The sequence below is a fragment of the Castor canadensis genome, chromosome 17, assembly GCF_047511655.1.
Source record: "Castor canadensis chromosome 17, mCasCan1.hap1v2, whole genome shotgun sequence".
NCBI classification, from domain to species: Eukaryota; Metazoa; Chordata; class Mammalia; order Rodentia; family Castoridae; genus Castor; species Castor canadensis.
Genome location: NC_133402.1, coordinates 21,688,710 through 21,701,737, shown reverse-complemented (window position 1 = coordinate 21,701,737; position 13,028 = coordinate 21,688,710).

Sequence of the window (13,028 nt, the reverse complement as noted above, 5' to 3'; positions counted from 1 at the left end):
TGTTTGCCCTTGAACTAATGTCCACATATGAGGGAGAACATACGATTTTTGGTCTTTTAGGCCAGGCTAACCTCACTCAGAATGATGTTCTCCAATTCCATCCATTTACCAGCAAATGATAACATTTCGTTCTTCTTCATGGCTGCATAAAATTCCATTGTGTATAGATACCACATTTTCTTAATCCATTCGTCAGTGCTGGGGCATCTTGGCTGTTTCCATAACTTGGCTATTGTGAATAGTGCCGCAATAAACATGGATGTGCAGGTGCCTCTGGAGTAACAGTCTTTTGGGTATATCCCCAAGAGTGGTATTGCTGGATCAAATGGTAGATCGATGTCCAGCTTTTTAAGTAGCCTCCAAATTTTTTTCCAGAGTGGTTGTACTAGTCTACATTCCCACCAACAGTGTAAGAGGGTTCCTTTTTCCCCGCATCCTCGCCAACACCTGTTGTTGGTGTTGCTGATGATGGCTATTCTAACAGGGGTGAGGTGGAATCTTAGCGTGGTTTTAATTTGCATTTCCTTTATTGCTAGAGATGGTGAGCATTTCTTCATGTGTTTTCTGGCCATTTGAATTTCTTCTTTTGAGAAAATTCTGTTTAGTTCACATGCCCATTTCTTTATTAGTTCATTAGTTTTGGGAGAATTTAGTTTTTTAAGTTCCCTGTATATTCTGGTTATCAGTCCTTTGTCTGATGTATAATTGGCAAATATTTTCTCCCACTCTGTGGGTGTTCTCTTCAGTTTAGAGACCATTTCTTTTGATGTACAGAAGCTTTTTAGTTTTATGAGGTCCCATTTATCTATGCTGTCTCTTAGTTGCTGTGCTGCTGGGGTTTCATTGAGAAAGTTCTTACCTATACCTACTAACTCCAGAGTATTTCCTACTCTTTCTTGTATCAACTTAAGAGTTTGGGGTCTGATATTAAGATCCTTGATCCATTTTGAGTTAATCTTGGTATAGGGTGATATACATGGATCTAGTTTCAGTTTTTTGCAGACTGCTAACCAGTTTTCCCAGCAGTTTTTGTTGAAGAGGCTGCTATTTCTCCATCGTATATTTTTAGCTCCTTTTTCAAAGACAAGTTGCTCATAGTTGTGTGGCTTCATATCTGGATCCTCTATTCTGTTCCACTGGTCTTCATGTCTGTTTTTGTGCCAGTACCATGCTGCTTTTATTGTTATTGCTTTGTAATATAGTTTGAAGTCAGGTATTGTGATACCTCCTGCATTGTTCTTTTGACTGAGTATTGCCTTGGCTATTCGTGGCCTCTTGTGTTTCCATATAAATTTCACAGTAGATTTTTCAATCTCTTTAATGAATGTCATTGGAATTTTGATGGGAATTGCATTAAACATGTAGATTACTTTGGGGAGTATAGACATTTTTACTATGTTGATTCTACCAATCCATGAGCATGGGAGATCTCTCCACTTTCTATAGTCTTCCTCAATCTCTTTCTTCAGAAGTGTATAGTTTTCCTTGTAGAGGTCTTTCACATCTTTTGTTAGGTTTACACCCAGGTATTTGATTTTGTTTGAGGCTATTGTAAATGGAATTGTTTTCATACATTCTTTTTCCATTTGCTCATTGTTAGTGTATAGAAATGCTAATGATTTTTCTATGTTGATTTTATATCCTGCTACCTTGCTATAGCTATTGATGATGTCTAGAAGCTTCTGAGTAGAGTTTTTTGGGTCTTTAAGGTATAGGATCATGTCGTCTGCAAATAGGGATATTTTGACAGTTTCTTTACCTATTTGTATTCCTTTTATTCCTTCTTCTTGCCTAATTGCTCTGGCTAGGAATTCCAGTACTATGTTGAATAGGAGTGGAGATAGTGGGCATCCTTGTCTGGTTCCTGATTTTAGAGGGAATGGTTTTAATTTTTCTCCGTTAAGTATAATGCTGGCTGTAGGTTTGTCATATATAGCTTTTATAATGTTGAGGAACTTTCCTTCTATTCCTAGTTTTCTTAGAGCTTTTATCATGAAATGATGTTGGATCTTATCAAAGGCTTTTTCTGCATCTATTGAGATGATCAAGTGGTTTTTGTCTTTGCTTCTGTTAATGTGGTTTCAGTCTGGGTTTTGAAGGAAGAATAGGAATTGCCCAGCTAGGTAATGTAGCATGCAGGCTGAGTGTTATAAGCAAAGATCAGATGAGGAAAGCTTGTGATTACAAATAACATGAGGCTGCTGTGCTTGGGAATTCAAAATGTAGTGAGTGAACTTGGGAAGCCAAAAAGAACTCAGAAATCTTGTGACACAGGGAATAAGTCAGTCTGAGTTCTTGACTCAGAGAATGGAACTGAGTATAGAGAGTGAAATGAACTTTCTAGGCACTTTCTAAGGGAGGGGGATCCCTCAAGAAGAGAGAATCACGTGTGTGGCCACCACAGGGACATGGAGAATCTTGGTATGTGGAGGACTAGCTCAATGTAGCTCCTCAGACTTGGAATTACATGGAAATTATGTCCTCTCATTTCTTTTTAAAAGGAAAATTCTCCATTGTTCTCTCAGGTTTTATAAATGGGCTGGAGGTGTGGCTCAAGTAGTAAAGCACCTGCCTAGCAAGCATGAGGCCCTGAGTTCAAACCCCAGTACTGCCATATTAAATGCTCCAATTCTTACTAACATCTTTCTCTCTTTTCTGAGTGCAAATAGAGCAAACCTCAAGTTCAGAACCTGCAGCAGGCAACAGTATTATGAGAACCTTATCACACTCCACCAAGAGATAGAATCTGTCCACCCACTTTTCTTTGGCAGTATTGGGGTTTGAACTCAGGACATTGTGCTTACAAGGCAGGCACTCTACCACTTGAGCCACATCTCTAGCCGTGAACCCCCTCTTTTCTTGAAACTTTGTGAGCTTTTGTCCAAATAGTATTCAGCAGAGGAGACACTATGTGACTTCTGAGGCCACACTGCAAAAGGCCATATGCATACCCCCATATGACCTTCTCTACTCGGGATGCTCATCCTTGGGACCTGATCTCCATGCTGTGAGGAAGTCCAGACCACACTGAGAGGCCCATGTGAAGAGGAGACACACCCCACGCCCTGGCTGAGCTCTGGCTGACAGGTAGCAACAGTGAACGAGCAAACCTAGAAGTGGGTTCTCAGCCCTCCCTTCACTTACCCTAATGCTGCAGCGTAGGACAGAAGCCAGGCCTCTCTGCCAAGTTGCCTGGGTTGAAAGCTTGTGGGCAAAGTAGATTACTGTGCTGTTTAAACTCCTTAAGTGCAGGGGTACTTTCCTTAGGATTGGATAACTAGGAGAAACATCTACACGGATTTTAATTGCATTTTAATCACCTTGTTCTGCTTTCCTCTATTCATTTCCACATTTGCCTCCATTCACAGCAATATGATTTTCCACTTACTGCAACAATGTGAAGTTTTTTTTAAAAAATACATTTACCCCTCAGCAGTACTGGGGTTTGAACTCAGGGCCTCACACTTGCTAGGCAGGTGCTCTACGACTTGGGCCACTCCACCAGCTCAAATACACTTACCCCCTTGAATGTGGGCTAGACTTAGTGACTTGATTCCAAAGAACAAAATATGGAAAGGAAAAAATGGTAAGTTTAGAGTAGAAAGACCTGTCAGACACTATCTCAACTAGGAGGTCAAAGTCAACGTTGATAGCTCTAAGTCACATTGACGTCAAGTACCTCATCACAGGTTGGGATGCAGGTAGCACTTTTTCTTGGCTAAACTGAGGCTAATCTGGAGGAAAAACATCAGATAAACTTAAATTTAGGGACTTTCTTCAAAATATCTGTTGAAGTCAGGAAGAAAAATGGTTGAAAAATGTCACAAACCAGAAGACTGAATGTGTTTCAGTCTTACCAGGACTGGATTCTGGAACAGAAAAAGAATCTTAGTGAAAACCCAAGGAAACACAAATAAAATGTGACATTCAGCTATTAGTGTCACAGTAGTTTGGATAAGCTTCCTCCCCACCCCACCCCACCCCGCCCCCAGAGGTTCATGCTGAAGCTGGGTCCCAGGTGTGGGGTGCTGAGGTGTGGAACCTTCAAGAGATGGGACAGTGGAAGGTCATTAGGGGTCACAAGTGGGTCTGTGTCTGATGGGACTGGCTTGGTTCTCCCAAGAGCAGTTGTTACAAAGCAAGGCCACACTGCGAGCCTGGCCCTTCCATATAGGACTGTTGTCTGTTCTGCTTCACTGCTATGTTGTTTCTGAACCAAATGAGGGCCACCTGCTGTCTAACTTCCCAGTCACCAGAATTGGGAGCTAAATAGATCTCACTTCAGTACTTGCAGCACAAAATGGACAAGTCTTCTGTTTTCTTTCTTTCTTTCTTTGTTTTTTGCAGTACTGGTGTTTGAATTCAGGGCCACATGCTTGCTCGATAAGCAGGTGCTCTACCACTTGAGCCTAGTCCTTTTCATTTTAGTTATTTTTCAAGTAGGATCTCCGATTTTTTCACCCCATGGCTGACCAGGGACCACAATCCTCCAACCTATGCCTCCCTCCTAAGCAAGGATGACAGGACCACCATGCCCAGCTTGTTGGCTGAGATGGGGTCTTACCAACTTTTCCCCCAGGCTAACTTGGAACCATGATCCTCCAGATCTATGCCCTCTGAGTAGCTGGGATTACAGACATGAGCACCACACCTGCCCTCAAGGTAAGTCTTATACCAATGTTAATTTCTTACTTTAACAAATGTACCTTGTTGTCACAGCCATATGAAATGTTAACTTTGGGGGAAGCTGGAGAAAGAACACACTGCACTATTTTTGCAACGCTTCTGTAAACGTAAAATTACTTCAACATAAAAACGTTATTAAAAATACATTTAAGTAAAACAAGACAGAGTAGGTTACAACATAAGTAATCACAGGGCTAAGGTTGTGAGGCTGACCTGAGAATACTGAAGAGGCACAGATTCCCTAGGGAGGGACCTCACCTGGGTACCCTAAGAGGCTGCTCATGTGCTTTGTGGCACAAGGACCCCCTTGGGGTACCAGCCTCCAGGTCTCAGAGGTCAGGCAGGCCAGGAAAGAGGGGCTACCTGGTGACAAGGTGATGACAGACTCCTCCTGGGAGCCTAAAGGCTATCTGAGGGAAGGAGTCAGGAAAAATGGAACTGTCCTTCCACAGCCTCCCAAAGACCTGAGTGAGTTCCAGGTGCTGGAGTGAGTTCCAGGATGCCATGAGAAGAAAAAAAGAAAATCATTAAGCTTTTTCCTGCAAAAATAAGAGAATCATTAGATTCATTCTAGTGTAAACATTCAGCAAATATCGAAGTACGCATGATGCACCAGATGCAGCCATGACCACACAAGTGCTTTCTGGTTTTGTGGGAAGCAACAGAAAATAAGCAAACAAATAAACATATAATATAATTTTAACCCCGATAATTGCTTTGAAAAATAAAACCAAGTAAGAAGATAGAGTATTCTACATGGAGCCTTGAAGAGGCCTCTCTGGAAGGAACATTTGAACTGGGATCTGAGGAAAAGGAGGGCCCAAGCATCTGTGGAAATCTGGGGACAGCCACAGCAGACTGAGACAAGAGGAATGACAAAAACCCTGTGCTGGGCGTGAGTCTGGCACCTTCCAGGAAGAGCCAGATGGCAGATCAGGGTAGATGCCATGAATTAATCAAAGCAGAAGATGTTCAGAGAGGAGATGGAGGACCTGAGTCAAGTATCAGCTAGTGCAGGGCCTTGTGGCTTTGGTGAGGAGTACAGAAGACTCAAATCTACAGAAAAACTCAGAGTCCTGTCATTTGGCATTTGGATATGACGCCATGGTTCGTGTGACACTGCCGAAATGATTCAGAACAGTGGAAAGGGAATTGGAGGACAGGAAATTTCTAGAAAAATATTATAAGGTAGAATATACATTGGTATGGTTGGATATGAGGTCTGCTTCAAAACACTCCTGTATTGAAGGGTTGGTTCCCAAGGCAGCAGTGGTCAGAGAGGGTCTTTGAGGAAGTGACTGGATTACGAGGGTTCTGACCTCATCAATGGATTCATCCCAGATAGATCAAGGGATACAAATTAGGAATCAAGGGATTCCTGATTTGATGTCATTATTGGGAGTTGGTAGAAACTTTTGGAGGGGGTTCTAGCTGGAGGAAATGGGTCACAGGGCATGGTTTTGAAGGATATAGCTTGTTCTCTCTCTCTCTCTCTCTCTCTCTCTCCTTCCTGATTACCATGAGGTGAGCAGCTCACTCTCTATACCCTCTGTGCTGTAATGTTCTGCCTCACCACAGGCCCACAGTGAAGGGGCCAGGCAACGAGGACTGATAACTCTGAAACTGGCAGTAATGAAAAAGCTGAGTACACACATACACACATTTTACATGTTATATACACATATTGCTAACTGTATTTCCCCTAAGTACAAGCAGGGCCATCACCTGATATTTAACAAATGTTAACTTGCATTTTTTCCTCCAGAACCTGAACTTTCTGGCCCCTGCCCTTGTTCTGATCCTTCCTTGTTAGGAAAGTTCTGACCCTCTGAATTCTTAGTGTTATTGCATTGATTCCCCACATCTACCTCTGTTCTCATATCCAAGAAGTCCAGATCTGGCACTGATCATACTACTTGAGGGAACCAGTTAATAGAAAGGCAGAGCTTGTGTGCAAAAATGTCTAAGAATTTCAAGACAGGGACAGCAAAGCATTAGCCAAGCATAAAGCTTCTAAGTATGGGGCCTTGTGTACCTGCACCTGTCACAGATCCATGAACTTGGCCTTGTGGGTGTCACGTATATGCAAGTTATGACCCCCATGGAACACACAAATTACAACTGTTTCTTATTGACCACTCTCCAGCTTGCCTTTGCTGTGAGACATCCCCTTTCTCTTCAAGTAAGGCCTTCTAGAGCCAACAGAATCAACTATCCCTCAAATTAGATCTGGCCCCACTTTATTGTTCACTCCTTCATTATATTGAGCCCTTACTGTGAGCCAGGCACTATCTCCACTGGGGGAGGAGAATCTACCAAAAGATAGATAGACAGATAGATAGATAGATAGATAGATAGATAGATAGAAAGTCTGCTCTCGAGAGCTCACATTCTAATGGAGAAATACAACAAACAAGCCATTAATACAGTGCATTAGTTGAAAATTGATGCTATGGAGATAAAGTAGGAAAGGTGGGCAGAAAATTAATATGGGACATTTAAATGTTAAATAGTCTGGTCGTGGAAGGATTTCTGGGAAGGTGACTATACAGCAAAGATCAGAAGGAAGTGAAATAGGGAGGTAGGCAAAAATGAGGAGGAAGAGCATTCCAGGCAGAGGGGAGCACAAATGCAAAGGCTTTGAGAAACAGCACAGAGGCCAGTGTGGAAGAACAGACAAGGGGACAGATAACAGAGTGTGACATTACAGTGTGACTATTTTAGTGGCACTAAGTCAGAACTCCAGGATAGGCAAAGAACAAATCCAGATAAATTTTAAATCATATGTATGTTAGTCTGTTTTCTATTAACAAAATGCCTGAGGATGAAAAGTTCATTTTTGCTCACAGTTTTGGAAGTTTTAGTTCATGGTCAATTGACCCTGCTGCCTTTAGATTTTATGGCTAGGCATTACCTCATGGCAGACGTGCATAGTGGAGTAAAGCTGCCACCTCTTAGTGGCCAGGGAGCAAAGAGAAAAGACATGAGGGCCCCATGATCCTCTTAGAGGGCACATCTCCAATGACCTAAAACCTCTCACTAGGCTCCACCTCTTAAAGATTCCTTTAAGACATGGGCTTTTAGGGAAAAGTATCCAAATCCACCACAACAGAGTGAAATTGGAAATCAGCCATAAAGAAAGCCTGGAGAAACTCAGAAACCAATTTGGGAATTTGACAAGATCCTCCTAAGTTCCCTGGGTCAAAGAGGGAAGCACAAGGGAAATTAGGAAATGCTTTGACATGAGGGAAAATGCTCTCACCACACAGCAACATGATGGCGCACAGGGCAAGGACTTATCAGAGGGAAGCTTACAGCTGTAAACACCTACTTCAAAAGTGAGAATGGCCTCAAATGGATGATCAAATTGTCAACTCAAAACACATGACAAAGAAGAGCAAACGAAATCATACAGGGCCTTAGGGGCCATGGCTCCTGTAACTTCTGAGTACCTTTTTAATTAAGAGATCTGTGGAAACTGCAAGAGATGAGGAATGAGCCCAAATTGGTTTGAAAGAAACACGAACGATAGAGCCAGCACTCCTTCACAAATTCATCTCATCACAGAGATTTATTTATAACCCTAAAACTCAATACTTGCCTTTACAGACATGCGCAGAGTAGAAAAAAAATCTGATTTTTCCAACAAACATGAGGTCATAAGCTGAGGTCAGCTAAGGTCAAATAAACTCTACCTTCTTGCTTCAGCTCCAGACTGTAAACAAGTGTCCCTTTTTACTACTTTAGCGTCACAGTTTCCATTTTTGTTCTTTTGTTAGGGAATTTGCTGTCTACAGTGGTCCCCAAGAATAATGCTGAAATGCTTCTAGAAGACAATGATATTTTCTTACTAAGAAAGTATGTGTTAGGGTAAGACATCTAAAAAACTAGCTAGCATTTGTTGCCCTCAACACAGAGAAACTAAAGCAGATACCTTAAAAGCAACTGAGGCCAATAGGAGAAGGGGACCAGGAACTAGAAAAAAAGATTAGATCAAGAAGAATTAACCTAGAAGGTAACACCCACGCACAGGAAATTAATGTGAGTCGACTCCCTGTATAGCTATCCTTATCTCAACTAGCAAAATCCCTTGTTCCTTCCTATTATTGCTTATACTCTCTCTACAACAAAATTAGAGATAAGGGCAAAATAGTTTCTGCTGGGTATCGATGGGGGGAGAGGAAGGGGGTGGAGTGGGTGGTAAGGGAGGGGGTGGGGGCAGGGGGAGAAATGACCCAAGCCTTGTATGCATATATGAATAATAAAAGAAATTTTTAAAAAGAAAGTATGTGTTAGATAAACTTTATTCCGGCATGAGTTGTAATACTGTTGGCTGTGAGTTCAAAGTTAACAGCCCAACTCTCTGTTAAATAAGGTGACTTTAAACAGAAACACACATAAAACACAGTTATGTATGGATCAGATAAAGGAAATGTTGTGTCCAGAGGCTCTTGGGAACATAACTGCACTTCAGCTAGGAGCGATGAATGGTTCAGTATTGACTAATTTCATGTCTGTGGCAACTTTGCAAAGCATAACTACCTTGACAGCAAGACATGACTACATGTCCAGTTTAAGGCAGTCTGACTGTAATCTTTCTCATCCCTACTGACTGAAGAGACCGGCTGGAGGAAGCCACTTTCACTCCTTGATCCTTTTTATCGAACCCACCCCCAAATTGCATATGGTGTTTTGTAGACCTCTTGCAATAAAAAAGAAAGCAGGACCGTCAGTGGTTGCTGTCCGCGGTGCTGATCGTCTGAAGCCAGTTCACTGCAAGATAGGCAGAGTCAGAAAAGTGATCATGAATCTTACACAAGTGACTCTAAAGACGCTGCTCCCTAGTCCCCAGTAATGAAAGAGCACATTTCCAAAAAGAGACTAAGTCGAGGAGCTGGAAGGAGGATCCTGATCCACCCATGGCAGAGCAAGTCAACACTCACAAGAATGGAGAGACAACATTCTAGAGCTGCAGGAATCCCAGAAAGAGCCAAACTCAGGAGCTCTGGGTTCCCAAGCTTAGGCCTAAGCCCCTGTTTTGATTTAACCATGTCTTCTAAGCCGCTTTAGACATCGCTTCTCTTTCAGAAATATTTAAGTTCTCCTGAGATCCTGAACCCCAATACTGATCCTGTAAAACCAAGAAACTCTACAGAGGCCTTGTAAAAAGTTCCAAGTAGTATAAACTTTGGAGAGAGCAGAGTGTTTCACTGGTAATACCATTTGTAAGTGCCAAGGAAGGCAAAATAGTGAAACTATGAAGACCAGGCTTTTTGCAACTCAGAATTTACTTTGATTGTGTTTTGGGGTGCCTCCCCTTTCCCAATCTCAGCCATGTGTTTTAAGTGAAGCTGATTCTACTCAGAGGCGGAGCATGTCATCCAAACCTAGACCCAATTGCTACTATTTGAATGTGTCCCCAAAAACATATGTTGGAAACTTAACTATTGACAAGTGTGTTTTTCTGCAGTCTCTATTGGACCACAATTTTCTCATTTTTTTGTGCTTTCATTAGTGAGTTTTCTGTTTATAATGGCCTCCAATCCCTAAGGTAAGAGGTGAGTATTTGTGGGGGGGGGGGACTTAACCATGAGGGCTCTCTTCACGTGGATGGATTAATGCTGACATGAAGGGCTTGTGGCAGTGAGTTTGATCTCTTCTCTCTTGTGCTCTTTCTCTGCCCTCTGCCATGGGATGATGAAGCAAGAAGGCCCTCCCCAGATGCTGTCACCTTGATATCAGACCTCCCAGCCTCCAGAATGTGAGAGAGAAACTTCTTTTCTCTATTAATTACCCAGGCTGGGGCATTTTCTTGCAACACAAAGTGGACTAAGATACCAATCAGAGCACTGCATTTCTAGTCATAATGTCCAATTGATGGTTGGAACATGCCTTAAGCAAGACCATAAGGCCCACAAAGGATTGCTCAGAATTAATCCTATGGTCTATGCTGAGCCCTCAGTGATGCTAGACTCAGAGTTACTTGCATGAATGGAATGTAGCTGATGCAGTCATCTTGTGACTACACTGGACAGACTACACTGGCACAAACACTGGGGAAGTAGAGCCAAATCTTAAGGATAGAGAAATTAGGTTGGTTCTGGTGACATCTTTTGAATTCCAGCGTAAGCTGAGCCCAAGGTCTAACCGCCCTATTCATAATTAATTTGTTCCATTCTTAAACCTAAACAAGTTTAGGGTTATGTCTGATACTTGCAATAAACACAGTCCTGCTTGAATTAGAAATACATAGTAGAAGTGGAGTCTTTCAGGTGATGCTTGGTAAAATGTCGAGTTGACAAGTCTTGGGTTGATGGAGGTGGCATATCAACATCACTCTGTACCCAGGAGTCAAAGCAGCACTGCTTCCATGGGGACCGGGTGGAAAGGGGTGAGAGAAGTGCTCTATGTGCTCACGGTGGTGGTCAGACAAATGTACACATTTGTCAAAACTCATCAAGTTAAGGTCTGGGTGCCTCACAGTATGTAAATTTTAATTTGATTTTTAAAAAGAAGCCAATGTAGCCTAAATTCACTCTATCTTATAGTGACACAGATCTGATTTCAAGTCTGCTTACTGACTTCAACTGCTTACCACCTTTCAAAAACATTCCTGTTGACTATGTATAGCACATATATTTCAATAAAACAAAACCCTAAACAACACAGATCAGTAAAAATCACTTGCAAACTTGCTCCAAGAGCTAACTTATTTTTACATCTATAGTTTTATATGTATGCTATATTTTTAATTCAATCTGTATACTGTATATTTTTTCTTTCTTTCTTTTTGGCAGTACTAGGGGTTTAAGCTCAGGGTTTCACGCTTACTAGGTGCTCTACCACTTGAGCCACGCCTTCAGCCCTGTTTGCTGTGGTTATTTTGGAGACAGGGTCTCGCTTTTTGTCCAGGCTGGCCTAGACAGTGATCCTCCCATTTATGCTTCTGGTTAAAGCTGGGGTGACAGGTATTCACTACCTCACTCAGCTTTTTTCTGTTGAGATGGGGGGGCAGGCCTCAGGAACTTTTTTGCCTGGGTTGACCTAAAACCATAATCCTTCCAATCTTAGCCTCCCTTGTAGCTTGGGGATGATAACTGCATGCCACCTCACCTAGTCATTGGTTAAGATGGGGTCTCACAAACTTTTACCTTGGCTAGCCTCGGGCAATGATCTTTCTGATCTCAGCCTCCCAAGTAGCTAGGATTACAGGGATGAGCCACTGTACCTGACTTATATACTATTTTGCAGCCTGTTCTTTTCTCTAAGGAAATAATCAGGGATTTTCATGAAGATTTTAATCTACAGAATAATTTATGTTAGTGAAAATTTGGAGGCAATAAATGTATAGATAAACTGATTAAATAAATTATGTGATTGTAATACTTAGGTAAATGTACATATCAGCAAAGAAAGTTGCCCACACTATATCATGAGGTGAAAAGCCTGGCTTTATTTTACAATAAGAATATGACTATGCAATGTCATTAAAATAAACTTAAGAAATTAAGGAACAATGTATATATAAAAATTTCATCTCCAGATGCTGGTGGCTCATGCCTATAATCCTAGCTACTCAGGAAGCGGAGATCAGGAGGATCGCGGTTTAAAGCCAGCCTAGGGCAAATGGTTCCCAAGACGCTCTGTTGAAAAAAAAATCAATAAAAAGGGCTGATGTAGAGACTCAAATGCTAAGAATGCCTGCCTAGCAAGTGTGGGGCCCTAGGTTCAAACCCCAGTGTCGCAAAACAAACAAACAAAAAAAACCCTCATCATATAATACATATATATGCTGCATATAACTAATATACATATATACACACTAAATGATAATTTTACTATTAACTGTGCTTATTTAGTGTGTGTAGGTTAGCTTATTATTTTAATTCTTCACCATGCTCATGTATTGAAAGAACTAAACAGTGGAGTTTTTAAGAGGACTGTCTTTAAATTGTCCTCTGATAATGCTGGACCTGTTTCTCCACCTGGACAAGTAGCTCTTGCTACTCAAAAGTGTGGTCCGTAGGCCCAGAGTGGTGCACACCTGTAACTTCAGCCCTGGGGAAACTGAGGCAGGAGCATTGTGAGCTCCAGGCAAGCCTGAGCTACATAGCAAGACCCTGTCTCACTAAACAGAAAACAAACAAAAAGTGTGATCCTGGACCAGCAACAGAGAGCTGGGAAGTTAGAAACTCACTCTCAAGACACCCTACCCCACACACATACACACACACACCCCTAGCGAAGCAGAATCTATGCTCAGCAAGGTCTGTGGGGTGACTCTGAGCACATAAAAGTTTGAGACACTCTGGGTCTCAGTTTCTCCTCTACTCAAAGGGTCT